We start from the raw sequence: 27,728 nt of genomic DNA, 5'->3' as shown, positions 1-27,728 counted from the left end.
CTGCCAGTAGTGTTTAACCTGCTTTAACCTGCTCTGTCTCCAAGGCTGTATCACTTGCTCTTGGTGGTGACTGGCTTGCAGTCAGGGGTGAGGTTCTCAATCAGGGGTGGTGGTGGGACCTAGAGGGTAGAGAGATCGCAGGTCATGTTCAGAGGGGAGAATCAGGTGGTTTGAAAATTGGCAATTGCAGACCATGGAGAGGGGGGGGGGGGGTGGGCCATCAAGCTGCATTTGGACACTCTTTAGCTGGATCTGGAAGTCCAGTCCCAATTGACTGGTGGAATGATAAGGAGGTTAAAGTTTTATTCTTCATGCCCTGCACAGTCAGTGTCATGGTGCAGCTCCTGTCGATCTCAGCCAAGTGGGATTTGGAGGCCAGGGAGACTTTACATTGTGCTTGGGTTATCGCGAGGGTGTAGCCCTGTACTGTGTCTAAATGAGAGAAGTTCTCCGTGCTCCCTGTATCAAATAGGCAGTTTGTGACAAGACCATTTACCTCGATGTTCATCATAGCCATGGCCAGTTGATGTGGGCTGTCCTGATCAAGGATAATTGAGGTGAATGACTGGTCACTGTCCGAGTTGCTGCTGTAGAGTTGGTTCAGGGATGCCCTCCAAGATGGCTGTCCCCATGATGTGCATCCAATGCTGCTCTTTGCCACCAGAAGTGATGCCAGAAGTGATGCCATTCTGGTTTGCCACCCCCACGGTTGCAGTGAGTTTCCCACGACTGGTGAAGCCGGAAGTGGCGTGGTCCAAGGTGGCGGCAGCTGCTGGCCACACACGGTGCGGTTGGAGGAAAGTTGGGGCCTAGTATCTTCCCATGGTGTACCTTCTTCATGTAGGCTGAGCATGTAGCGTTTCGGGCCAGGAATTTCTTTCAGGGATGTTTCATGTGTCTGCAGAAGTAGCACTTTGGATGCTCGATGGTGGCAGCAGTAATCTGGGACCCTGCATCCCAAGATGGCGGTATCCAAGCTCCCCACATAGTGGCTGTGTTCCCTGAGGAGAAATCCTCTGCATTCAGCTGTGCTGTCTTGAGAGTTTTAGCCAGTTCGACTACTTCTTGCAGGCTTTGATCACCCTTTTCCAGGAGTCTCTGTCTGATGTGATCGGACTTGAATCCAGCCACACATGCGTTGCGTATCAGACCTTCTAGATGGGCAGCAGCAGAGACTTCTCTGCAGCCACAGGCTCTCCCCAGCTCCCACAGGTCCCGCAGGTTCTTGTCAAATGAGTCACCAGGCACTTGTCTACAACCGCCCAGGAGGAAACAGCCGTAGATGAGGTTCATCATGTTCCAATACTATTTCTGCAGACCTCCATAGAGGCTGAGTAAGTAGTGCAGTCCCTTATCTTCTGAAAAACGTGGTGTCTGACCTGAGCGAAGAGCAGATCTCATTTGTCTTCTTCACTCTACACATTGTTGCATCTCATGAATGCCTTGAGGCAGTGCAACCATTGATCAAATTTAATGGAGGCCTCCAGATCTTTAGGGTCAGTGTCCAGTTTATCCACCTGTATTGCCTTGTCCATGGCCCAAAATTAAGGTGAATAAATTGTATTACTATCGATCAACCACATTAGACTGAGAGTTGTGATTAATAGTCTTTAATCACCTTAAGACATCGATACGTCTCACGTTGCTGGCCTGGTTCCAAGGCAGGTACTGCCTTTGGGCGTAACTGCCTTTATAGTGATTTACAGCAGGGAGGAGTCACAGGTTCGGGGCATGGCCCAGCTGATACAGTACATACATACAGACAATGCAGAGGTTGTACCACAAAAACAAAAGTTATCATGGGTCTAGATTCACATCTCGACCAAATCAGGTATGGAAGGTGATGATCTTTCTCTGATTGCCTTTCACAAATAAGCGGGGTTTTACTAACAACCCAATGGTTTAATGCAGAGGTTCTCAACCTTTTTCTTTCCACTCACATACCACTTTAAGTATTCCTTATGCTATAAGTGCTCTGTTTTTTGGGGTTTTTTTTGCGTGTCATCCTTGCACAGGGGCCATGCTAATCTTCTCTGTATCGTTCCAATTTTAGTATATGTGCTGCCGAAACGAGCACTGCTATAAGTGCTCTGTGATTAGTCAAGGATTGTTTAAGATGGTATGTGGGAGGAAAGAAAATATTTGAAAACCACTGTTTTAATCATACCTAATTGACTCCTTATGTGCACGGATTCATAACTCCAAAGGAAATAGGCCAATGACAATTTTTCTCAAGCAAAATATTTCAGTAACAATTGGGTCTAGAGCAGCAATTCTCAACCTTCCCTTCCCACTCACATACCACCTTAAGCAACCCCTGGCACCGATGGCACAGGGATTACTTAAAGTGGTATGTGAGTGGAAAGAAAAATAGATACCATTGCAGATAAACTGAATTGAAATAGCTTGCTGTTGAGAAAAAGACACTGTATATGTGTGAAAAAGAAAAAGTGTATATCATGGCTAACGTGATTTATGGTGTGAAAAATAAAAAATTAAAAAAAAAGAAATAGCTTGCTGTTGCGGTGTGATTTAAACTTAAGTTTCTTGATTATTGATTGAAGTTTCAGGATATCTAGACCAATAATTTAACTTTTGAGATGTTGCACCACAGGTTTGTTTACTTTAAAAACTGAGCTTGACTGGGAAGAATGACTACATTATAATAACAGTAATATCCAGTAAGTGAAAAGGCTACATGATCTGGTTGCTGCACCTTAATGGGAAAAGGATTTAGACCAGAAGACCTTAAGTCATAGGAGCCATTCAGTCCATTGAATCCACCCTGACATCTCATCATGGCAGATTTAATATCTTTTTTAAAAAATTCCATTCTTCTGCCTTTCCCCCACAACCCTTGATTCCCTTCCAAAACAAGATCTACCTCTATCTTAAATATACCCAATGACTTTGCCTCAACCACCATTTGTATCAATGAATTCTATAGATTCACCACCCTATGGGTAATGGCATTCCTTATCTCTATTCTAAAGGGAAAATTTTGTATTCTGAGGCTATGCTTCTGGATGTAGATTCCCCCACCCTTGGAAACAACCTCTCCATGCCATATTTCAAGTGGGTGGTGATAGAATACATCAAAACAACCTCCCAGAGATGCTGGACCCATTTCAATTTGCCAAAAGAAGAATCCATTCCACAGATGATGCTATAGCCTTGTCACTTCACTCTGCACTTGGAAAATGATGCCTCATATGCTAGCTGCTTTTCATTGACTCAGAGTTTAATACAACCATTTTCCAGAGGCTGGTGGATACACTATCCTCACTGGGTGTAATGATATGGTTGTATGTACAGGCTGGCCCATCCTCCTGATGGCATCCTCTCCTAGACTCCTCCCTGGATTCCTCCCCTGTGAACCAGGCCATAAAGGTCGAGTCCCCTCTTCCTCTCCTCATTTTCCCTAGCTTGGACCCAGGCCAGTAGTCTCATGTGTAATAAAGCTTATGGTTCCCCTCAGTCTTTGTCTCTGTGATTATTGGGTCAACTGGTAGCGCCCAACAATTTATTACACAAGATTTTGAATGTCTCCGGTAATGGAGAAGTTGCTGCACCCTGATCGGCTTGAAGTAGACCCGCCAAGTCCCGGGTGCATCTGAACTCTTCGAACAGTGGGTGAACGGTTTCAATAATTTTCACGCCGCCACCGCTGAAGTGGTCGATTCCGACGAAAAGAAGCTGAAGGTCCTACAGGTACGGGTCGGCCAGAGGGCTTTCCAGTCTATCCGAAGCAGTGCGACCTACATCGAGGCGATGGCTTAACTGCAGACTCTGTACAAGCCAAAGGTGAACAAAGTCTACTCCCATTACCTGTTGGCATTCCAAAAACAACAGTCTGGTGAGTTCGCTGAAGAATTAATCGGATCCTTGGGTCACACTGGGAAAGGACTGTTTGGGGACCCCATGACCCAGTGCGTGGAAGATCTGGTTCAAGATGCCTGTCTGTCAGGATTGAGGTTGGATTATACCCGACAATGTCTCCTCAAGGAGGATCAACTCCCATTAAAAAGGGCAATCTGACTGATCAGAACTCTAGATTTGGCCCAGAGCCATGCAGAGTCGATCGTGGGCAGAAGCGGGCCTATCACGTATGTTCTGCCATGAGGGCCGCTGTCCTGGGACTTGGCATCAGGACTTCCCGACCTGACCACCACTGCACTGACGCCGGCATCGTTGAGGTGCAACTTCTGCGGGTAGGCTAGACACTCGAGACGCCTCTGCCCCACGAAAGGAACCACATGCTCGGGCTGCGGGAAGAAGGGCCATTACCAGAAGGTCTGTAGGTCCAGAACCCTGTCCAGGAGCAGCGTGGCGTGTGTGCCTGGGGAACTTCTGGTACCAGCCACATGCGCAGAAAAGGGGGGGGGGGGGGCGGCGCCATCTTACCTGCTACCACTCCCAACCTCTACATTGCGGCCTACCACATTGATGACATCACTTCCGCCCGCCACGACTCCACTTCTCCCTTCTTCTCCGACGAGGGCAGTGTAGTCAACATGGAGGTTGTCATCTTCAGGCAACTGGTAGCACCCAACACTGGGACTCACCAACCCTCTCTGTAACTTGATTCTGGATTTCCTAATAGAAAGACCACTGTCTGTATGGGTCGGTAGCATAACACTAAGCACCGTCATGATGAGCACTGGCGCGTCTCAGGGCTGTGTGCTCAGCCTGTTCCTGATCATGCATCATGCTACTGGCCTATGACTGCACCACTAGATCCACTTCCAACAGTGTTATCAAGTATGGAGATGACACAACAGTAGTTGGCCTCATCAGCAACAATGATTAGTCGCACTGCGGAAAGGAGATGGAAAACCTCATGAAATGGTGCAAGAGTAACAACCTGAGCTTCAACATGGACAAGATGAAGGAGATGATTGTGGACTTCAGGAGGTCCAGGAATGACCACCCTCCACTATACATCAACAACTCTGTAGTGGAGATGGTGGAGAGCACCAAATTCCTTGGAATTCACTTCTCTAATGACCTAATGTTGCTACACAACATCTCCTCACTTGTCAGAAAGCTACAACAATGACTGCACTTAAGGCTACTGGCCACCATTATGTCAACCTTCTACAGGAGCACTATGGAGAGCATTCTGGCTCCTGAATCATGGTGTGGTATGGTTGCTGCTGAGAAATAGATGAGAGGTCAATCCGCAGGACCATAAGAGTGGCAGAGAGAATAACTAAAGTCTCTCTCCCCCCTCATCAATGTGATCTACCAGGATCATTGTCTGAAGAGGGCACACAAAATCCACCCTGCACACTATCTTTCAGCTGCTCCCATTGGGGAAGAGATACAGTAGTATCAGAGCCAGCACCACCAGGTTGAGGAACAGCCTCTTCCCACGGGCAGTGAGAATGCTGAATGACCAAAGGAACTGCTCACACTAACCATCTGAGACACATATTCATGAAGCAATATTTATTTATTTATACCTATGAATACTCGGTCTACATATGTATTGTTTGTCTGTATGTGTATTATGTCTGATTGCGTGTCTGTGTGTGTTCGCAGCAAGGACCAGAGAACACTGTTTTGTCAATTTGTATTTGTGCAATCAGATGCAATCAGTAGATTGGACCATAGTCAGGAACTCATCCTAAGACTTGAATGAATATGCAGCAGATTTCGCTGACTTCATCAAGACCTGTGTGGGCAAATGTGTGCCCACACGCAAATAAGGGTGGATGGATCAGAGGATTTGCAAACTGTCGAGGGCAAGATCAAGGGTGTTTAAGGACGGGGATCCAGAAGTTCAAGTACAACCTGCATAAGGCCATCTCTTAAGCAAAGTGGCAATTGCGGAGGAAGCTAGAGACAGAGACAGATACACGGCAGCTATGACATTGAATGCAGGACATTACAGCCTACAAAGCAATAGCAAAAACCACAGATGAGCTGAACATTTCCATGCCCACTTTGAGAATGAGAACCCAACAATACCTATGAGAATCCCTGCAAGGGCTGAGGACCATGTGATATCTGTTTCTGAGCGTGGTGTCAGAACATCATTCAAGAGGGTGAACCCTCACAAGGCATCAAGCTCTGACAGCATACCTGGCAGGGTACTAAAAATCTGTGCCAACCCACTAGCTGGAGTATTCATGAACATTTTCAACCTCTCATTGCTGCAGTCAGAGGTTCCCACCTGCTTCAAAAGGGCATCAATCATCCCGGTGCCCAAGCAAAGTAGTCTGAGCTGCCTCAATGACTATCGACCAGTAGCACTAACTTCTACTGTGATGAAATGCTTTGAGAAGCTGCTCATGGCCAGAATGAACATGTAATTAAGCAAAGATCTGGACCTGCTGCAATTAACCTATCATCACAATCGCTCCACAGCAGACACTCATCTCTCCACAGCTCTCCACTCATCTCTGGATCACCTTGAAAACAGCAACTCATACATACAGGTGCTCTTCATAGACGATAGCTATGGTTGTATGTACAGGCAGGCCCATCCTCCTGATGGCATCCTCTCCTAGATAGCTTAGTCTTGAGCACCATTATTTCCTCAGTTGTGGTCAAGAAGCTCCAACCCATGGGTCTCCATGCCTCACTCTACAATTGGATTCTTGACTTTGTCATCTGAAGATCACAGTATGAATTGGAAACAATGTCTCCTCCTTATTGATTATCAACACAGGCACACTTCAAGGATGCCTGCTTAGCCCACTGCTCTACTCATTATACACCCATGTGTGCCCAGGCACAATCCCAATGCTATCTCAAAATTTGCTGATGACACCTTGGTTGTTAGCAAAATCACAAATGGCAATGAGGAAGCGTATAGATCAGCTCAATGAGTGGTATCCCACCAACAACCTTGCACTCAACATTATCAAAACCAAGGAGATGTTTGTGGACTTCAGGAGAAAGACAGGAAAACATGACCCAGTCCTCATCGAGGGCTCAGTAGTGGAGAGGGTCAAGAACTTCAAATTTCTGGGTGTCAACATCTCCGAGGATCTGTCCTGGAGTCTCCATGTCGAGGCAATCATGAAGAAGGCTCACCAGCGGCTATACTTTGTGAGGTTTTTGAGAAGATTTGGTATGTCACTGAAAACTCTCAATAACTTCTACAGCTGTACCTTAGAGAGCATTCTGGCAAGGAGTAGCCAACACTCAGGATATGAATAAACTCTAGATGGTTGTTAACTCGGTCTGCAACATCACAGGCACCAGACTTCACTCCGTTGAGGACATTTACAAGAGGCGGTGTCTTAAGAAAGTAGCCTCTATCCTTGAAGACCCCCACCACCTAGGCCTTGCTCTTCACTCTACTACCATCAGGAAAAAGGTGCAGGAGCCTTAAGGTGAGCACTCAATGGCACAAAGACAGCCTCTTCTCTGCTACCATCTGTTTTGAGAATGAACAATGAACCAAAGACACTGCTTTATCTTGATTTTCACACCTATTTTTTGTAAGGTCATTTATATGAATGTTTGCACTGTGATACTGCTGCAAAATGACACATTTTGTGATTTATTCATGAAAATAAATTTTGATTCTGATTCTGACAATAAACTTGATGTTATTCAGATCTTTCAGTATTCGATAGATTTCAATGTGATCCCCTTTCATTCTTATAAACATCTGTGAGTACAGTCCCAGAGACATCAAATATTCCTCAATAAATAACACCTTCATTCCAACGATCATTCTAGTGAATCTCCTCTGGACATTCTCTAATGCCAACACACTCTTCCTTAGTTAAGCAGCCCAAAACTGCCCACAATACTTCAAGTGTGATCTGCCCAATGCCTTAAAAAGCCTCAACTTTACATTCTGCTTTTATATTCTATCTCTCTTGAAATAAATGCTGGCAGAATATAATGCAAATCAGAAGCATGTGTTGTTGAGCCATTGAATCACACACAGAAAGGAATTTTGAGTTCAGGTTCCAGGAGTTTCCTTGCACAGAATTTTACTTAAGTGGAGGGGATCCATGTAAAAATAGTAAGCAAATCCAATCCAATGACCCACAAATTACTTGGTAGGCTATATGACACAAAATAGGCTCCATATTTCATTCCTTCTTATAGACCCATTACACTGAGCACAAAGTCAAATTTACTCCTTTGAACACATTTTTTCATGTGAAGGTTGTTCAAATTTTTGCTGGTAAACATGCAAAGGAAGTTATTTCTTCTTTCTTCTACTATAGGGTTAATAGACCGATTCTTGCCAGGGCAGGCTGCTCGGAAGGATAAAATAAAGTCTAATATTTGGATGAGTGCTATGTTCTTTACTATGGAGAAAGTTCGAAGGAGGTACAAACTGGCTCATAGTTCTGTTATCATGCTGATTGCCAGCTTGTTAAACAGCACCAGTGAGATGCATACAAAATAAAAAGTTAGAACCCAGAGGGGCAATTTCCAAATGCTCATAAAATTTTTAGCAGTCAGCCACTCACTTGGTTCCATCTGAAGACATGGCATTAATTGGCTTACCAGTAAATCATCTAGCTAATTCATTAAAAGTATCAAGCCAGTAGTCTTTCATATGAACTCTGTGAAACACTGCAGGCAGAACACACCTGTTTGAATGGCGACATGGATCCGATCCAATTCATCCACCATAGCAACAGATCTACGGCAGATCCAATCTCACTGGCTCTTCCTAAAGCCCTGGAACACCTGGACAGCAAAGATGCATACATCAGAATGCTCTTTATTGACTACACTTCGGCATTCAACACCATTATCCCTTCAAGATTGATCAGCAAGCTCCAAGACCTGGGATTCAACACCCTGCTGTTTAATTGGAACCTGGATTTTCTCACCTCCAGACCAGATTCAGAGAGGATTGGTAAGAACATCTCCTCCACAATCTCCATCAGTACCAGATCACCACATAGCTACATTCTTAGCCCCCTCACTCGCTTTACACCTACGACTGTGTAGCTTGGTACCACAACACCATCTGCAAATACTCTGACAATACCACAGTAATGAGTTGTGTAAAAAGAGGCAATGTGTCAGTGTACAGGAGGGAGATTGAAAACATGGATGCTCCAATAACAATCTCACAGTCAATGTCACCAAAATCAAGGAACCGATTATTGGCTTCAGGAAGAGAAAACCAGAGGTGTATGACCCAGTGAATATTAGGGGATCAGAGGTGGAGAAGGTGAACAATTTTAATTCCTTAGAAGTCACTATCTTGGTGAATCTTTCCTGGATCCAACACACTAATGGCACTGGAAAGGAAGCACGTTAATCTGTCTATTTCCTTGTGAGTTTGCAGACGTTGAAAACTCTGGCGAACTTTTAGTTGTGTGGTGGAAAATGTACTGACCATCTGCATCAAAGTGCGGTATGGGGTCACCAATACCCCTAAGCGTAAAGTCCTGCAAAAGGTAGTGGACGTAATCCTGGCCACCATCGAGAACATCTACAGGGAACCCTGATGACAGAGGGCAGCAACCATAATCAAGGATCCACACCACCCAGTACACACTCTGTTCTTGCTGCTGCCATCAGGAAAGGGGTATAGATGCCACAGGACTCTCACCACTAGGTTCAGGAACAGCTGCCACCCTTCCATCATCAGACTCCACAACAACAAACTCAATCAAGGACTCATTTAAGGACTCTTACTTTTGCATTTTGTTTTCTCTGTATTGCGTAGTCAATTTGTTTACCTTTTTTAAATTGTTTACATGTGTACAGGTTTTTGAACTATTAATAAGTGGTATTTCTACCTAGCCCACAGGAAAAAGAATCTTTAGGGTTGTATGTGATGTCATGTATGTACTCTGACCATAAATCTGAAATCTGAAGAAATCTGAAATCTTAAATCTGATCCATAAAATTCATTTAACCCTCCCCTCAACCAGATACATGTGTGTGTTCCTGATAATAGGGCCAGTTATAACTTTTGGCCTGAATTGTCTCAAGTTCAGTGAAACATCAAAGTTCCCAGGTACATTCCCTACATTCCAGGCTTATACAGGTGAAGCATATTTTAATATGAAGTATGCAAGGCCTGTGATAGGATCCAGCTTGGAAGCTCAATACATGTCAATTCTACTTCCTCAAAGTTGAAAGAATCCAAACCAGATATAATTGATTTCAATGGAAAAGTAAAACTGGACTCATTCCTGAAAGTGCACTAGAAATGCTAAACAGTCCATTCTCTGCCTGCTTAAAAAGTGTAAATCACCCTTGAGATATGATTGTGATTCAAAGACAGTTTCTTTCCTGCTGTTATCAGACTCTTGAATGGACCTCTATTAGTAAAATTATGATTTTTTTTACGATTTAAACTGAACGTTTTTCTCTGTAACACGATACTGCACTTTTATTTTGTACTGCTTTTTGTACAAGTATGAGTTGTCTTGCCTGGATGGCACAAAACAAAGGTTTTCACTGCATCTAGTGCATGTGACAATAAACCATTCATTGATTCATTGGATTTAAATTTAAATCTAAACAGAAATAGTATCAGAAGGGTGATGTTAGCTGTCACATTTGAATAGCTCCAGGAATGATCTGTACACAGCACACAGGAAACAGTGTGGTCAAACACATTCAATTTACAACAAAGTTATTTCTGAACCAGATATTTTTCAACACTTATATTCTGCAGTGATTGTTCCACATTGGTCAACTAAATAGCCCTTAAGCCAGTAGAATATTGTTTTAAAAATCAAGATTTATAAAATGACAAAAGGAGGAAGGTAGATGGACAAAACTGTTCAGTTCAGATCTGTTGGAATCCAATTAAGTTTTTGTATGCTTCAAGATAACATGAAGTAAGGTGCATGGGCCTCGCATTTTGATTGTGTAACAAGACATTAATAGGTGCTGCATAATGTAATTTCGGTATTTAAAGAAACTGAATATTTTGAACTTACCAGACACAAAGTGCATAAAGTTCATGATTTTCCACCTATGACTTCTATAGGCGTGGTTGGCTTTCCATGAAACAACCTGGATGTACACAGTGAGAGTCCAAAATCATGCGCCACCATTTCTGTCATTTTCATGCTTAGTCCTTGGCATCTCAGGACCACTGATGCAGTGGTAGGTCTTCACAGTGTCTGGGATGGCCACTTCAATGTAACTGAAGGGCACCTGCATGAAAAGATCCCAGTGCATTATCCCAGCTTAGCCCTCAAAAATAATTAAATTACTCAGTTATGCACTACCTCCTTATCCCCACTATCATGACAGATTGCCAGTACCCCTCCAAGCCTTAACCCAAGACCATCCTCTCCCCCTCCACCTGTATACAATCCCTAACCACTGACTCCTCCACAACCACCAACCAAACCCAAATAATGATGTGCTATGTACTGCATGTGTATGCTTGGGTACTGTGGTCAGGTGAAATACTGTTTTGTCTGATTGTACATGGCTTGGCTTCATGAACAAAGATTTAGGAAGGGGGCTGTCCAGGTCTCCTGCAGGCGCACTGGTGGCTGAAGAGGCCAATGCAGGACAGACATGCCTGGCTGCAGCAGTTGCAAGGGAAATTCTGCTCTGGGTTTGGTGCTCCCGTGACACAGTTCCTCCTCTATCTCCTTTTGTCCTCAAGGCCAGCCATGCAAGCATTCTCAAAGGAGGAGACAGACTGGTGAATGGTGTGCCACCAGACCATGCGATCAGAAGCTAGAGCAGACCACTGGTGATGGTCAATGTGATTGGCACCAAGGAATTTCTTCACAGAGTCCTTGTACCTCTTTTTTTGAGTCCTTCACTCATGTTGGTCATTGGAGAGTTTGCCATACAGCACAATCTTGGGCAGACAATGATCCTCCATCCTGGAGACGTGTCCTGCCCAGCATAGCTGCATCTTCAACATCGTCTCGATGCTGGTAACTTCTGCCTGTTCAAGGACTTCAAAGTTGGTGACGAAGTCGCTCCAGTGAATGTTGAGGATGGTGTGGAGGCAGTGTTGGTGGAAATGCTCATGGAGTTGTAGATGGTGATGGTACGTGACCTATGTCTCTGAGCTGTACAGGAGGGTGGTCAGTAGAATGGCTCTGTACACACTGATATTTGAGCCTTTCTTCAGATCCTTGTTGTTCCAAACTCTTTTGTGTAGCCTGACGAATGCACTGTTTGCCTTTGCCAGTCTGTTGTCAACCTCTTTATCGATCTTGGGATCTGACGAGATGGTGCACCCCTTGTAGCTAAAATAGTGGACTGTCTTCTGGTAATGTGGGGAAGGTGGTACTCTTCCTGAGGTGCTGGCTGATGGAGAATGTCTGTCTTCTTCAAGCTGACTTCCAGCCCGAGGAGCTCGGGAGCTTTCGCAAAGCAGGATGTTATACACATTGTACGATGATAATAAACAAACTTGATTAACTTACAACAAATGAGGAAGCCTTTTGGCTCATCAGGCCTATGCAATGTCTCAGAAGGGTAATCTCATCAATGCTACTTCTCATCTTATTTCTCCAGAACCTTGCAATTACATGTTCATCATTTCATCTTTTTTAATTCTCTTGCCACATATTTAAACCAGAGGTAATTTACAATGGGATTTAACCCAGCATCCTATCTTTGAAATCTGGAATGGTACAAGGGGAAACCAGGCAAATTCCACACAGATAAGATTCCATGGTCAAGATGAAACCCAGGTTGCTGGCACAAATAATGCCCCACTGACATCTTCTGACCACGTGCCCTGACTATTCATGCCCTCCTCCATTTGACCTGAGCATCTGATGTACATCGGCTTAACCTCACCGACCCTCTTAGGAACCCCCTCAAACATATAAGTATCTCCTCCTATCCTTTCAATCATCAGATCTCCTTCTCTCAGACACCATTCTTGAGTACCTCAAGACTCTGTTCAGCCCAAACTTACTGAATTCTATCATGTGAACAACAATGGTGGGCTGGGCAATGCAAGATTGAGAAATCTTTAAAGCCAAAGCCTTCTGTATTATTGAATTTCTCAGCAATGCCACATGATGGGTTGTATTGTATTGGCTTATGTATTGGTGGCTAATACATAAGAAATCTGAAACGTAAAAACAGATGCAGTAAAATAGTGGGCTTAAGAGAGTGAAGATGCAGGAATTCAAAGTAAAAATAAACTGCTGAAGGAAATCAGCAGGTTGAGCAACATCTGTGGTGGGAAAGGAAGAGTTGATGTTTCAGGCTGAAATCCTGCATCCATTCATCTTTATGCAGGGTCTCATCCCGAAGCATGGACTATTCCGTTCTCCCCATGGATTCTGCTTGACTCACAGATTTCCTTCAGCAGGTTGCTCATTGAAGCAAAATAGGAGACAAGTTATGTAATAGTAGTTATGATTTAATGTGGAAAAGTTTGCACATGCACAAGAAACTCCTTTTTCATGGAAACTTTCCCTCAGCCTTCTCTTTTCATCATCTCGTAGTTTTATGGAAGAAAGGCAGGTGGTCAGACTGGAGAGCTTCGTGAAGTGCACTTTGACAGGTTGACGGTGGGGACTGCAGAATCACATGAGCAACAGCTCTGGTCTGACTTAAAGTTGGGTGTGCAACAGTATTCTGCTGTGATTGAAAATTATATGGAAAACATGCAGATGCTACAAGACAATTGAGAATCATTCAAATCAAATCTAGAGATCATTGCAATGGGACAAAATTTGTTGGGAATTGTGTGCAGTACCACATTGAACAGATGGCATTAACCCCTCCCTGTGTGTCTGGTAATTTAGAACTCCTGTACAAATTCAGATATTCTGAAGTGGCTGGCTTGGGCTTCTCTGGGAAATTCTGGTTGTGGTCTGAAGCTGGACTCCCCATGGAATCCAGCAGCAGAGGAGGGGCACTGTGATTTTCCAGTTAATTTAGGCACTCTGCCATCTGAGTCCATCTCACCTGAGATCTAATGAAGTAGTAGCGAGTTTATTTATTTGCCTGGAAAAGTCTGGCTCCAATCAAGAAAGGTTAACAAGCAAAATGCACTTTTGAATTAAAGAGGCTATTCTTTCATATTTGATTATAAAGTGACTGTGGTGAATGTCTGTCAAGCTGCCTGTCTCCCCTCTGGCGAGGCTTGCTGTACTAGCATTGGCTGTGCATTATCTCTTCTGTTAAGGACACTCCCCTGGGTATAACTGTGTATGCATCTATTGTCTTTCATTATTGTACCATGAGTTTCTGCTAATAAAAGCCATGATTATTGTTTGACCACATTGTCTTTGTCTACTTCAGCAACTGCTACTTCAATTTATTAACAGAAATGGATGCAGCGCTCAAGCCAGGGCGGCTGATAATCGTCCAGTCGGCCCAGAGGGCCAGAGAAATTTTCAACCACTGGATTGTTTGTTTTGATTACTACGTGGCTCGAAACAACATGGTCAATGAGGTGATACAGTGGGGCCACCTGAATTCTCTGCTGAGTGAGGTCCCTTTCGCCGTAACACAAGGAGCTACCACTCTGGCTAAAGCCTGGGAACGTCTGACTGCTTACTATGCGGTGCCACGGAATGTGGTGCTTGCTCGACATCAGTTGCTGACTAGATGCCAGAAACCCGGGGAAAGTGATGCTACCTATGCACTGGCTCTCAACTCGCTGGCAAATGAATGTGATGTCAGGGCAGTCAATGTGCAACAATGCCGCAATGCCTTGAAGCTGGATGCTTTTGTCAACGGGATTGACTCCAGACAGAGGCTGCTGGAGACGGAGCCCTTAACCTATGACCAGGCAGTGACTCTAGCCAAAACACTAAGAAGTGCCTTGCGGTCCAGTGAAATGCTAGAAACCGAAAAGGAAACATCCAGGAATGCTGGAACCCAGAAGGAAAGAAAAGGGCAAACTCCTGAAAAATGCTATTTCTGTGATAAGACCTGGCACCCCAGACAGAAGTGCCTGGCTTGATTTGCTACCTGCAGCTATTGTGGGAAACTCAGCCATTTCGCTAAAGCATGTAAGGAGAAAACTACTCCCACTGATAGGAAGAAGAAGAGAAGCACCAAGAAAATGCATCCTGGAGCTGCAGGAATGGAAGACAACTGTGAAAAGGGGGATCTTCAGACAAGCAGGCTGAATCGACTTCAAGTGATGGCGAGGTGAGATCCCCTGTGATAGCTCAATTGACTGTAAAGCTTGGGGGATGTTAGGGACTGGAACAGTTGACTATGAAGGGGAAGGTGAATGGTGAGACTCTTGATTGTCTAATAGACTCAGGGAGTACTGACAGCTACATCCACGAGAGAGTTGCCAGAGCCTTACATTTGTGAAGGTATCCAGCGAACCGAAAGATATCGATGGCTTGCAGTCAACTTACAAAAACTGTACGAGACAAATGTAAAGTTACTTTAAATTTGCAGGGACATTGCTTTGCTGGTGTGTGGCTCTTTATTATGCTGGAGCTCTGCGCCCCTGTGTTACTGGGGTTAGATATTCAATCTCAGATGAACAGTGTAGTGTTAAATTTTGGTGGGCCACTACCCACACTTACCATCCCCCGCGCTAGTTACTGCGGTCTGTCCGCATTAAAGATCAAAGCTCCTTCCCTTTTTAGTGATTTATCCCCTGAGTGTCAGCCAATGGCCACTAAGAGCCGTTCTTGCAGCAAAGAGGATCGTGAGTTATCAAAGTGGAAACCCAGAGATTGCTTAAAGAGGGAGTAATTGAACCTAGTAAGAGTCCGTGGTGGGCTCAAATGGTAGTCGTGAAAAATCACTCTAAGAGATGACTGGCTATTGACTACAGCCAGACAATCAACCGTTATATGAACCTGGATGCCTACCCCCTGCCACGCATCAATGAAATGATTAATTAGATAGCGCAATATAAAGTGTTCTCCACTAGCGATCTCAAAGTAGCTTATCACCAAATCCCCATTAAGAAAAGGGAACGGCCTTATATGGCTTTTGAGGATGATGTGGGGTTATACCAGTTTAAAAGGGTACCTTTTGGAGTCACTAATGGTGTGTCTGTGTTTCGGAGGGAAATGGATAAGATTGTTAGGACGTATGAGTTACAGGGTACGTTTCCCTATCTGGATAATGTCACTATCTGTGGGAAAACACAGGCTGAGCACGACAATAACTTAAAGAAATTTTTAGCAAGAGCTAAAGAACTCAAACTTACATTTAACGAGGGCAAATGTGTGTCCAATCTGACAGAGCTACCCATTCTGGGCTACATTGTCCGCAAGGGCGAAATCCACCCCGACCCAGAAAGAATGGCCACCTTTAAGAAGTTACTACCCCTAGACTCAGCAAAAGCCCTTAAAAGGTGTATGGGATTCTTTTCCTACTACTGCAAATGGGCTCGGGACTACGCCACGAAGGCACGCCCTCTGTTTGACATTAAATCTTTTCCTCTCTCCAATGGCCTTGAAGGCTTTTGAGAGAATTAAAGCTGATATTGCCAAAGCTGCACTCTCGTCCATTGATGTGAATGTCCCATTCCAAGTAGAAATTGATGCCTCAGATTGTGCCTTGGCAGGAACCCTTAATCAAAGGGGCAGACCTGTGGCTTTCTTCCCCACATGTTACGCGGACCTGAACTTAAACATTCTGCCATTGAAAAAGAGACCCAGGCTATTATTGAAGCTGTTTGCTACTGGAGACACTTTCTAGCCGGCAGAAAATTTACTCTTGTCACTGATCAGAAATCAGTAGCTTCCATGTTCAGTACTAAACACAAAAGTAAAATCAAGAACGATAAAATGGCATGCTGGCGAATAGAACTCTCAACTTATAATTATGAGATCCAGTACAGACCAGGCAGGTTAAATGATCCCTCTGACGCATTGTCATGATCTGCTGCTGGTGCTCGGCTGGAGGGGCTAAAAGAGATCCATAGCAGACTGTGCCACCCAGGAGTCACGAGGTTCTTCCACTACATGAGGGCTAACAACCTTCCTTACTCACTGGAAGAAGTCAGGAAACTGACTAAAAGCTGTCCTGTTTGCGCAGAATGCAAACAGCAATACTTCAAAGCTCCGGAGGCCTCTCTCATCAAGGCAACCCGACCTTTTCAGAGAATTAGCTTAGATTTTAAAGAACCATTACCCTCCATCAACAAAAATGTATATTTCCTTACTGTAATTGACGAATATTCCAGGTTTCCCTTTGCGATAGTCTCCCCGACGTCTCGTCAGCATCTGTCATTAAGTCACTTGACAGAATTTTCAGTATTTTTGGTTTTCCCAATTACGTTCATACCGATAGGGGCTCATCATCATGAGCACTGAACTGCGCCAAGCCCTGCTACGAAAAGGGATTGCCACCAGCCGTACCACGAGCTACAACCCGCAGGGCAATGGGCAGGTCGAAAGGGCTAATGCTACAGTCTGGAAGACTGTTAATCTTGCTTTAAAAACATATGGTTACCCTGTTACCCGGTGGCAGGAGGTGTTGCCTGAGGCGCTACATTCTATTCGGTCATTATTGTGTACTGCAACAAATCAAGCACCTCATGAATGTATGTTTGCCTTTCCTAGGAAATCAGGAACTGTGATGGACTGGCCGCCTGTTTATCTGAGCCTGGAACCATGCTGCTGAAGAGCCATGCTCGGGCGCATAAAACAGAGCCCCTAGTCCAACCAGTTCAGCTACTGCATACTAACCCCAACTTTTCTTTGGCTTGGCTTCGCGGACGAAGATTTATGGAGGGGGTAAAAGTCCACGTCAGCTGCAGGCTCGTTTGTGGCTGACAAGTCCGATGCGGGACAGGCAGGCACGGTTGCAGCGGCTGCAGGGGAAAATTGGTTGGTTGGGGTTGGGTGTTGGGTTTTTCCTCCTTTGCCTTTTGTCAGTGAGGTGGGCTCTGCGGTCTTCTTCAAAGGAGGTTGCTGCCCGCCAAACTGTGAGGCGCCAAGATGCACGGTTTGAGGCGATATCAGCCCACTGGCGGTGGTCAATGTGGCAGGCACCAAGAGATTTCTTTAGGCAGTCCTTGTACCTTTTCTTTGGTGCACCTCTGTCACGGTGGCCAGTGGAGAGCTCGCCATATAACTCGATCTTGGGAAGGCGATGGTCTTCCATTCTGGAGACGTGACCCGGTACCGCACGGATGGCAGTCTCTTCAATCTGAGGCGCCTGCAAGCTCACACCAAGACACAAGAGAAACTTGTCCGTGAACTACTCTTTGCAGACGATGCCGCTTTAGTTGCCCATTCAGAGCCAGCTCTTCAGCGCTTGACATCCTGCTTTGCGGAAATGCCAAAATGTTTGGCCTGGAAGTCAGCCTGAAGAAAACTGAGGTCCTCCATCAGCCAGCTCCCCACCATGACTACCAGCCCTCCCACATCTCCATCGGGCACACAAAACTCAAAACGGTCAACCAGTTTACCTATCTCGGCTGCACCATTTCATCAGATGCAAGGATCGACAATGAGATAGACAACAGACTCGCCAAGGCAAATAGTGCCTTTGGAAGACTACACAAAAGAGTCTGGAAAAACAACCAACTGAAAAACCTCACAAAGATAAGCGTATACAGAGCCGTTGTCATACCCACACTCCTGTTCGGCTCCGAATCATGGGTCCTCTACCGGCATCACCTACGGCTCCTAGAACGCTTCCACCAGCGTTGTCTCCGCTCCATCCTCAACATCCATTGGAGCGCTTTCATCCCTAACGTCGAAGTACTCGAGATGGCAGAGGTCGACAGCATCGAGTCCATGCTGCTGAAGATCATGTTAAATTTCCAGATGGGATTACTGACACTGTACCCCTAAAGGATCTGGCCTCATCTGGTTCGCCCCTTCCTCACACCCCTACTCAGAGTGAGTCTGAGAATTTGGGCTCAACCCCCCCCTCCCAGCCTGTGACCCCTAGTAAGCTTTCAGATGGCCATGCTGAGGCTCCACTGCCTCACGCTGGCAATTCTGGAGCGGGTCCAGAAGTCAGTCCTTCCCACACTACAGACCCAGGAACTGTACAAGTTCCCAAAGTTGCAAAGGAGCCACCTGTTTTGAGAAGAAGCACCAGAATTCGTAAACAACCTGATAGACTGACATATTAATAAAACATCTCATTATATTTCAATTGCTTGCTAGACACTGGCGTATTTTGGCTGTTAGAGTATTCTCAATGCCAAACATGGTATCCATGTATCGCTTGCTTCAGTCTTTCCTAGCAACTGTGCTTTTGATTTTAACCCTTCTTCTGCCGGGGGGAGACTGTGGCGTATGTCTGCCAAGCTGCCCGTCTCCTCTCTGGCGAGCCTTGCTGTACTAACATTGGCTGTGCATTATCTCTACTGTTAAGGACACTCCCCTTGGGTATAACTGTGTATGTACCTATTGTCTTTCATTATTGTACCATGAGTTTCTGCTAATAAAAGCCATGATTATTGTTTGACCACATCGTCTTTGTCTACTTCATCAACTGGCACTTCAGTGACATTTTAAAAAAAAGTTTTTTCAATTGTTTGAATCAGTATTTCTCACCCATTGGTCATTGGGCCTGTATAGGTGGCCTGCAGGGGTGGGGCTAGAATGTGAGCAGCAAAACTCGATGCTCATGTTGGAGTTATGTGCATTGTATTTACAGTAAGATTGATACTAAGTAAGTGTTTTCTCCATTAGCCTCCTGCAGTAACTATGGTTCATTCTTTAAAATTTAGAGATACAGCACAATAAAGGCCCTTCTGGCCCATGAGCTCACGCCACCCAAATACACCCATGTGACCAAGTAACCCACTAATCTCATGCGTCTATGGAATGTGGGAGGAAACCAGAATACTTTGAGTAAACCCATGGGGTCAGGGGAAGTATGTAGACAGAGCCAGATTTGAACTTGGGTTGATGGCATTGTAATAGCACTGTGCTCTCCGTGGCATTAACCTCAGTCCTTTTTGTCACGGCCCGGGGAGACACACCACACTGCAACATTTCCCACTGCAACATTGCAGTCACCCAGGTGGCTGCATGAAGGAAGTTAAATTAATGTGTGCATTTAACCAAAAATAAAAGGCTTAATTAGAACACACACTGGCATCTGGGAGAACGTTCAATGCCAAAACACAAATATCACCGATGTAATAATTGAAAAATGTGTAAACTGAGGTCATAAAATTGATGACTATAAATCTGAAAATTCTGAAAGTATTTTCCCATTAAAACAAAGCAAAAATCAGTGGTGTATTAAAGGCACAAAGTCACCAGCTCCTCCTCTCCAATCCCCACCGGAGGTCCACAGGTTCATTATAGGTGGTCCCCAGAAAATAAAGGAACACCTAAAGCAGCCTGAGGGGAAAAAAGAGTTGAGGGGCATTATTTTAAAAGATTGTTTTACTGAGGAGCAAAGCGGGAGATAAAGGGGAAAAAAAGTGTCTTAAGTCCCAAACATTATGGAAGGCACTGTAGACATGCACCAAAACTCTTTAATGTCACAGCCAAACTACAATAGTACAAATTAAATGACCACAATATTTCTATGAGAGAAGAGACACTGTATGAAAGGATATATAAATTAATAATAGATGGACAGAAATTAATTCAAAATTATAAAAGTAAAATGAAAGCATAAATTATCCACCTTTGTTTACTTACCTTTATCAATCAAAATGGGTGACCCCATTCCAATGAGTATTGTTGACTGCATGCACCAACCATGGCTGGCATGATGCTTACCAGCCAACATTACACAAACTTACTGGAGGCACTTAGCATGCCACATAGCATCCATGGACAGCAGACAATGCTTTGGGCCTGAGCATTTCTTCAGAGATGCCAAAGATGGGCAAACACTTGAATAAGAAGATGAGTGTTAAAGGGGGGCATGGGGGATGGGGAGAGGAGCACAGCCCTACAGTTGACAGGTGAGTGTCAATGAGGGGAAAGAAAATAAATGAGTTGAGGTGAGAGGGCTGAGAAAGATGCTCTCTGATAAGAGGAAGGAAAGGAAGTGGGTGGGGAGTTAGAGGAAGGGAGGTTTAGATGACAGGCAGGAGAAAGAGAAGGAAAGGAGTCAGAGGATGGGAGAAAGGGAAAAAAGAAATAGAGAAAGGAGGGAGGGGTTTACCAGAAATTGGACAAAGGGCACAGACCAGAAATGTCGACTGCCTATTGGTTTCCATGGATGCTGCATGACCTGCTAAGTTCCTCCTGCACATTTTGTGTTTTGTTTCGGGGTAGGCATAGTGGTCAGATAAGAAGTGCATGCAGTCTCTCAGCTCAACACATCAGTGCTCACTGCTGCACCAAAAGGTCAGATTCACTTAGAGCTGGTCTCTGACTTCGGTGTTTCATTCCCCAGATGTGAAAGTCAGCGGTGAGCTGCCCCATGAGGAGGAGATAGCTGATAGTTCTTAGTGGGACTGCTGGTCAGTTGTCAGTGCAATTCAGCTCATTATTTTGTAACCAAAGTAGGAACATTACTTTAATTTACTGTTCTTCTCCAAAGTAAGTGGCACAATTTATATATTCTAAACCATTGGAAGTAAATGCTCACAGCTGGGTTCACCTAATGATGGAAAATATGACTTGCCCTTAACTCAGCAAAGTGAAGATTAACAGTCTTTTTTTTCAATTACTGTTAAGGTGGGGTAAAACCTGGAAACTATTTCTTGATATCCTCCCAACTTATTTGAAAACTGAAAACTGCTTGGATGAAAAATACTTTCAAATCTCAACTTGGGAGAGAAAAAATAGTCACCTTTGAGGCTGCATCTGTTAGTTTTTGTGCTACTAGTCAGGATCGAAAGGGAATGCAGTATTTGATCAGCATAACATTCAGTCAGTTAACTGAAGAGCACTTTGATCGTGTTGTGATTGTAGTGGGATGACATATCAAATTTCATCTCCTCTATAGAATAATCAGATACTGGAAGTTCTGCTTTACAATCTGGAGGTTCACTGAAAGCACACACGAAAAAAACGTGTCCACTTCCAGTGTGTTGTCAAATAGGAAATTGTGAATTTTGCACTTTACAAAACATTCAAATAAATATTAAGAGAAGGAAAATGGAAAGAATTAAAATAAAGGAATTAATAAATATGCAGAGATTTGTTTCTGTGCTTCACATCGAATATATTAATAGTTTATTTTATTGCACAGAACTACATCAGGTGATTTTCTCCTGTAATTACTGAAGCTAGAAAAGTCTGTATGAATTTTTCTAAAATTATATTTATTGCGTTTTATTATACAACTATACATTATAAATCCATATAAATTAATATAATATATATTTGGATTGGTATCATATCATTACAGGAAAAATAATACATGGACTCATATTCCAAACTAAACATATAGTGAATAGTTAAAAAAAAAGGAAGAAAGAAAACAAAGGAGAAAAAAAGGTTGATTATAAAGATCTAACCCCATTCACCAACCAAGATTGAAATTGGTATTCAAGCAGATTAGACATCCGACTAAACGCCCATTTACTGCATCCCCGCACCTTGATCATTCTAATTATGAAAGTAAGCTATAAATGGACCTCAAGTCCTATCAAAAGATATTTTAATCTTCCTAATATCACGTGTGATTTTTTTTTCCAAACTTAGAAAGGACATAAACTCCAGCAACCATTGTCTACGGGTGGGTGGAAAGTCCTCTTTTCATTTCAGTAATATTCCTCTCCTAGCCAGTATTGTAGAAAATGCTAAGACCTGTTTTTGGGTAGATGTTAAATATACGTTTACATCACTGGAGAAACCAAGCATTGCAATCAACGGACAAGGTTCTAGATCGATCCCAAAAATGCCTGAAAATGTCCTGAAAATAGCTGTCCAATATTCTGCGAAATTAGGACAAATCAAAAACATATGTACCGTTGGTGCTACCACCATATATGTATGTATGTATGTGCTGTATCGGCCGACCTGCCCCCTGAACCTGTGACTCCTCCCTTCCAGATATCCCCATAAAGGCTGTTTCGCCCAAACCCCTCCCTCAGTACCTGCCTTGGAACCAGGCCAGCAACATGCAAGCTGTGCTGACACTTTAAGGTGATTAAAGTCTATTAATCATGATTCTCTGTCTGATTGTGGTTGATTGGTAATACAATTTCAAAGAGGCTTCAAATCTTTTACATTTGTCACACAATGGGTAGATTTGAGTAAGTTTAACTTTAGAAAAATGTACTCTATGAACCACTTTAAATTGTATCAAACTGTACCTAGCACATAATGATGAGCCATGGATAAGCGACAAAATTGAAATCCAGTCTTTTTCTGACATAGACATATTAAGATCATTCTCCCATTCAGTTTTGATCCTAATTAATGAGGCTTTTTTTAATTCAATATTTTATAATATAAGGCAGATATTATACCTTTATGTACAAATTGTAATTCAAAAAGTTCATCTATGAAATTTGGATCCAGAAGATATGGAATACTGAAAGTTTAACCATATAACCACCATATAACCATTTACAGAGCAGAAACAGGCCATGTCGGCCTTTCGAGTCCACACTGGTTCACTTGAACAAATCCACTAGCTCAAACCTCCCACTGTCCGCCAATATCCCTCCAACCCCCTCACCTCCATGTACACATCCAAGCTTCTCTTAAATGACAGAAGGGACCCTGCCGCAATTATCTTGAATGAATAAAATGTCTGATTTGGTAATATCTAAAAAAGAGTCTATTTGGAAAATTAAATTTCATTGTCAATTGTTGTAAAGATGCAAAATTTTGATAAAAAGATTGTTAAAAGTTTTAATTCCTAGATGATATCATTTTTCACAGTTTGCATCTAAAATGACAGATTGGAATAAATGATTGAGTAGAATAGGATTTCTAAATATAAATCCCATGATTCCAAAAAATGTCCCAAATTGACTTCAAATCTTCAATCTATGTCTCATTTTTGAATACTTTGTTAGTTTTCGAATAGAGAAAGGTAAACCCATTATCGCCCGTAAGCAGAAATTTTTAAGGGATTTCAATTCTGTTTCCATCCATCTAGGGCAGTCATCTTTACTATCAAGCTAACATATTCCTGACGCTCATTGCCCAGTAGTAAAATCTAAAATTAGTTAACGACAGACCTCCATCATTTCTTGTGTTCTGAAGATAACATTCAATCATTCTTGGTTTCTTTCCTTGTCACATAATAGATGTGACAAAGAAAGACAGAAATAAAAATTGGCAATGATTCAAATAAATATAAACATTTTGGTAAAATATTCATTTTAAACAAATTAATAAAGCCTATCATAGTTAGAGAAAGATTAATTTTAACATGAAATTCATGTGGATTTCTTGGAGTGTGAATTTAAGATGAAAATTGAGGAGATTTAATCCCTGTACCATCAGACAGTTTTAAATATCTGAGGCAATTTCTACCCAAAATTGTCATTATTTCATCTTTAGTATTTCCATATCTTAGTTCATACTGGTATCAAAAATTTGTCACTTATTCAGGTCATGAGCAGATATGTAATTTAGTTATGATTCTCTTATATTTCCAAATTGCTTCCTGAAAGTTGCAGTAACGTGCTCAGATTCTTTGCTAAATGATGTTACATTTTTAACATTTCAGCAGAAAAATATTGATTATTTTTAGAAACAGAGTAATGCAATGAATCAAGTCCTGAAATCCAGCCAATAAATGCCATTGGAAGCCAATACATTAGAATGAAACATGCTGTGAAAATTGTAGTAAGACCAGCAGTGCCAATAATGTGCAGAAATTTTGAGGTTAAAAGTGGAAATCCAGTAAAAAGCTTTCCAAAATCTAAGGCTCCTCCATGAGGTTCCATAAATGACGTATCTCCATTTGTTCCACACTGAAGTGTATGGAGCAGCATGAATTTCCTGTACTTCCCTTGTAGATATAGACCAAGTGCAATAAAAAATGTAAGGCTGGAGAGCGTACTGACGCTGGAAATCTGAAATGAAAGCAGAAAATACTGGGGATACACAACAGACCAGCAGCATCCATGGAAACAGAGTAATGAGGTTAATGTTTCTGGTCAATAACTTTTCATTAGAATTCACTTCTGATAAAAGGACATTGATCTTAAATTTTAATTCTGCTTCTCCGAAATATTGTTTCTTTGTCCTTCTCGCTACAGAAGCTACATTAACTGTTGACTATCTCCAGATCATTACTTTTTATTCTGATTTTATGTTTCCAAACAGAGCAAGACAGAGACAGTCAGTGTTAGAAGCACCGGAGACATTGCCCTTCTAATCTCATGTCCGCGCACGTAAGTTGAAAACAATGACCATCCATGTATGCCTATACTTCCTTCCACCACTCCCTGCTCCTCCACCGTCAGTGATATTGTATCCTATGCACCTAATATACAGGGATCATTTCAATAAATATAGCCTACTTCATTTAGGTCACAATAGCAGCAAATAGGAGGAAGGCTGAGGAGGGCTCTCCCAAGTCCAATGCCTCACCCATGTGGAGGAGATTATGCATTGCCTCAGAGGCAGATGGACCATCAAGCTTCAAGCTGTTGCACAACCTGCCCATGATACTCATTTAGGCTTTGTTTCATTGGTATCACAACATCTTTGATCTGAGCAACATTAGAGCTGCATCAACATTAAAGTGTTTTTTTTTCCTGCAATTTACAAGTACAGTCTCCTTTCCTTTGATCCTTGAAGCTTTTTTCTGGGTCCTCACCAGGAAAAGTGGGAGAAAATGAGTAGAAAAAGCACACAGTTGTTATTTTGGATGGTTGCCATAACGTTGATGAAGAGATGACCCATGAGGAAGACCTAAATTTATCGTTGCCTTTGATAACTCACCGGTCCATTTTGCAACTGGCACCACGAGGGATAAGCAGAGAAAATTCAAGAGGCACAAAGATATCCAGCAGTGGAGGCCTGTTGTCTGACACAAGACATTGGAAATCTGGTGTGGAATTCATTGAAGGGAGGGTCCATGCAAACCTACTCCCCCAGAGGACTCAGGATAGGAAACAATTGTGATGCTTTCAGGACAAGCATGGTCTGAATGTATAAGAAGAGTCAGCAAGCTGACTCGTAGCCGCTCCAAGTGTAGGTATTGAAAGGAACAAGTGGAATGCATCCCCCAGGAAGTTGTGTGAAGAGCTTGACCTCCATTCTGGAAGAAACATGAATTTCTTTTCTGATGATCAGTAACACAGTGCCCACTAGATCATTGAAAGGTGTAGTGGAAGTACAAAAGGACCATAAAAGTCTTGCAACTTCCATGCACCAAGAGGTCCAGTCTTTGCTACCCTTAAAATGCTTGAGAAACAGTTTAATGTGGCTCAGTGGACAGTCAAGGCCAATTATGAGCAGTTTGCTCCAGAAGTGGGTGGAAAGACTCTTTTCTTTCAGGAGCAAAAGGGTGTGATAACATAACAATTACAGCACGGAAACAGGCCATTAGGCCCTTCTAGTCCGCACCGAACCAAACACCCCTCTCTAGTCCCACCTCCCTGCACAATGCCCATAACCCTCCATCTTCTTCTCATCCATATACCTGTCCAACCTTTTCTTAAATAATACAATTGACTCCGCCGCTACTATTTCTCCCGGAAGCTCATTCCGCACGGCTACCACTCTCTGAGTAAAGAAGTTCCCCCTCATGTTACCTCTAAACCTCTGCCCCTTAATTCTTAACTCATGTCCTCTTGTTTTAATCTTTCCTCCTCTTAACAGAGATAGTCTATCCACATCCACTCTGTCTATCCCTTTCATAATCTATCAAATCCCCTCTCAACCTTCTACGCTCCAAAGAATAAAGACCTAATCTGCCCAATCTCTCCCTGTACTCTAGATGCTTAAACCCAGGTAACATTCTGGTAAACCTTCTCTGCACTCTCTCCACTCTGTTTATATCCTTCCTATAATTAGGCGACCAGAACTGCACACAGAACTCCAAATTAGGCCGCACCAACGTCTTATACAGTCTCAACATCACCTCCCAACTCCTATATTCCATGCAATGATTGATAAAGGCCAGCATACTAAAAGCCTTCTTCACCACCCTATTCACGTGGCTCACTATTCCCATGGTCTGAATGATGTGCATAATATGGCAGACGTGGTTTCAGCTCTTAACTGTGTGCTCACAGTTAGCAAGGAAGTTACATCATACACGCTATTAAGGTTCAACTCTGGTGTTGTTGGAAAGGAGTGGTACGTTCTCCCTGTGACCTACGCGGGTTTTCTCTGGGTGCTCTGGTTTTCTTCCTCTCTCCAAAATATACGGCTTTGGTAGGTTAAATGGGTGTACTTAGCAGCATGGGTTTCTCTGGCAGGAATGGCCTTCAAATGTGCTATATTGTTGAAATTAAAATGAAAAATTGCAGGCATGGCAACATCCGACCATGCATACACCCTCTCACCTCAAGCAGAGTTGTACTGATATGGTGACTCCATGGAGTCATATGGTGACTCCACGGGGTCATATGGTGACTACATGGAGAAAAGCTAAGGCAGCATGCACTAGACATTTATGATGCCAAGGTTTTTTTTCATCGGCCTCATTTCCATTTGTAGAAGCTAAAGCAATTCTGGCTTATAGGTTAGTTCCTTCAAGCAAGAGCCACTTCCCACCAGAATCTCTCAAACAGCATGTCCAGTTTCCCCTGTATTCAGCCACGATTCTGTCGCCTAAATAAGCCCTCGGCAACCGTAGGAAGATTGCCACATGGCAATGCATCCGTATACTATTATAGTCAAAAAAGGTTAATGAGATAGGAATGCAATTTTTCTGAGAAAATTTTATTGATTTAATATTTCTGTAATAATGAATGTTCTTCCTGCTTCACGTTATTCTGAGATGGGTCCCTATTTAAGAAAAATAACATCCTTCGTTGTGCAGAGAAAAGCAATACT

The 27,728-nt window shown here is 43.2% G+C and overlaps 1 long non-coding RNA gene and 1 other non-coding gene across 2 annotated transcripts in view; both read right to left on the bottom strand.

Annotated features, from left to right (window-relative positions):
• LOC138758026 (uncharacterized) overlaps positions 1–27,728 on the bottom strand; it is a 53,557-nt gene that overhangs the window by 10,890 nt on the left and 14,939 nt on the right. Inside the window, exon 2 of the long non-coding RNA XR_011354066.1 lies at positions 10,893–11,112. This is a non-coding gene — a long non-coding RNA (uncharacterized lncRNA). The remainder of the gene's footprint in view (positions 1–10,892; positions 11,113–27,728) is intronic.
• Positions 1,967–2,077, bottom strand: LOC138759686 (U6 spliceosomal RNA). The gene has a single exon (XR_011355028.1). It is a non-coding gene; the product is annotated as a U6 spliceosomal RNA (small nuclear RNA).

This window comes from Narcine bancroftii, chromosome 3 (genome assembly GCF_036971445.1).
Source record: "Narcine bancroftii isolate sNarBan1 chromosome 3, sNarBan1.hap1, whole genome shotgun sequence".
NCBI lineage: Eukaryota > Metazoa > Chordata > Chondrichthyes > Torpediniformes > Narcinidae > Narcine > Narcine bancroftii.
Note: the sequence above shows the minus strand (reverse complement) of the source record. Positions and strands in the feature narration are given on the sequence as shown.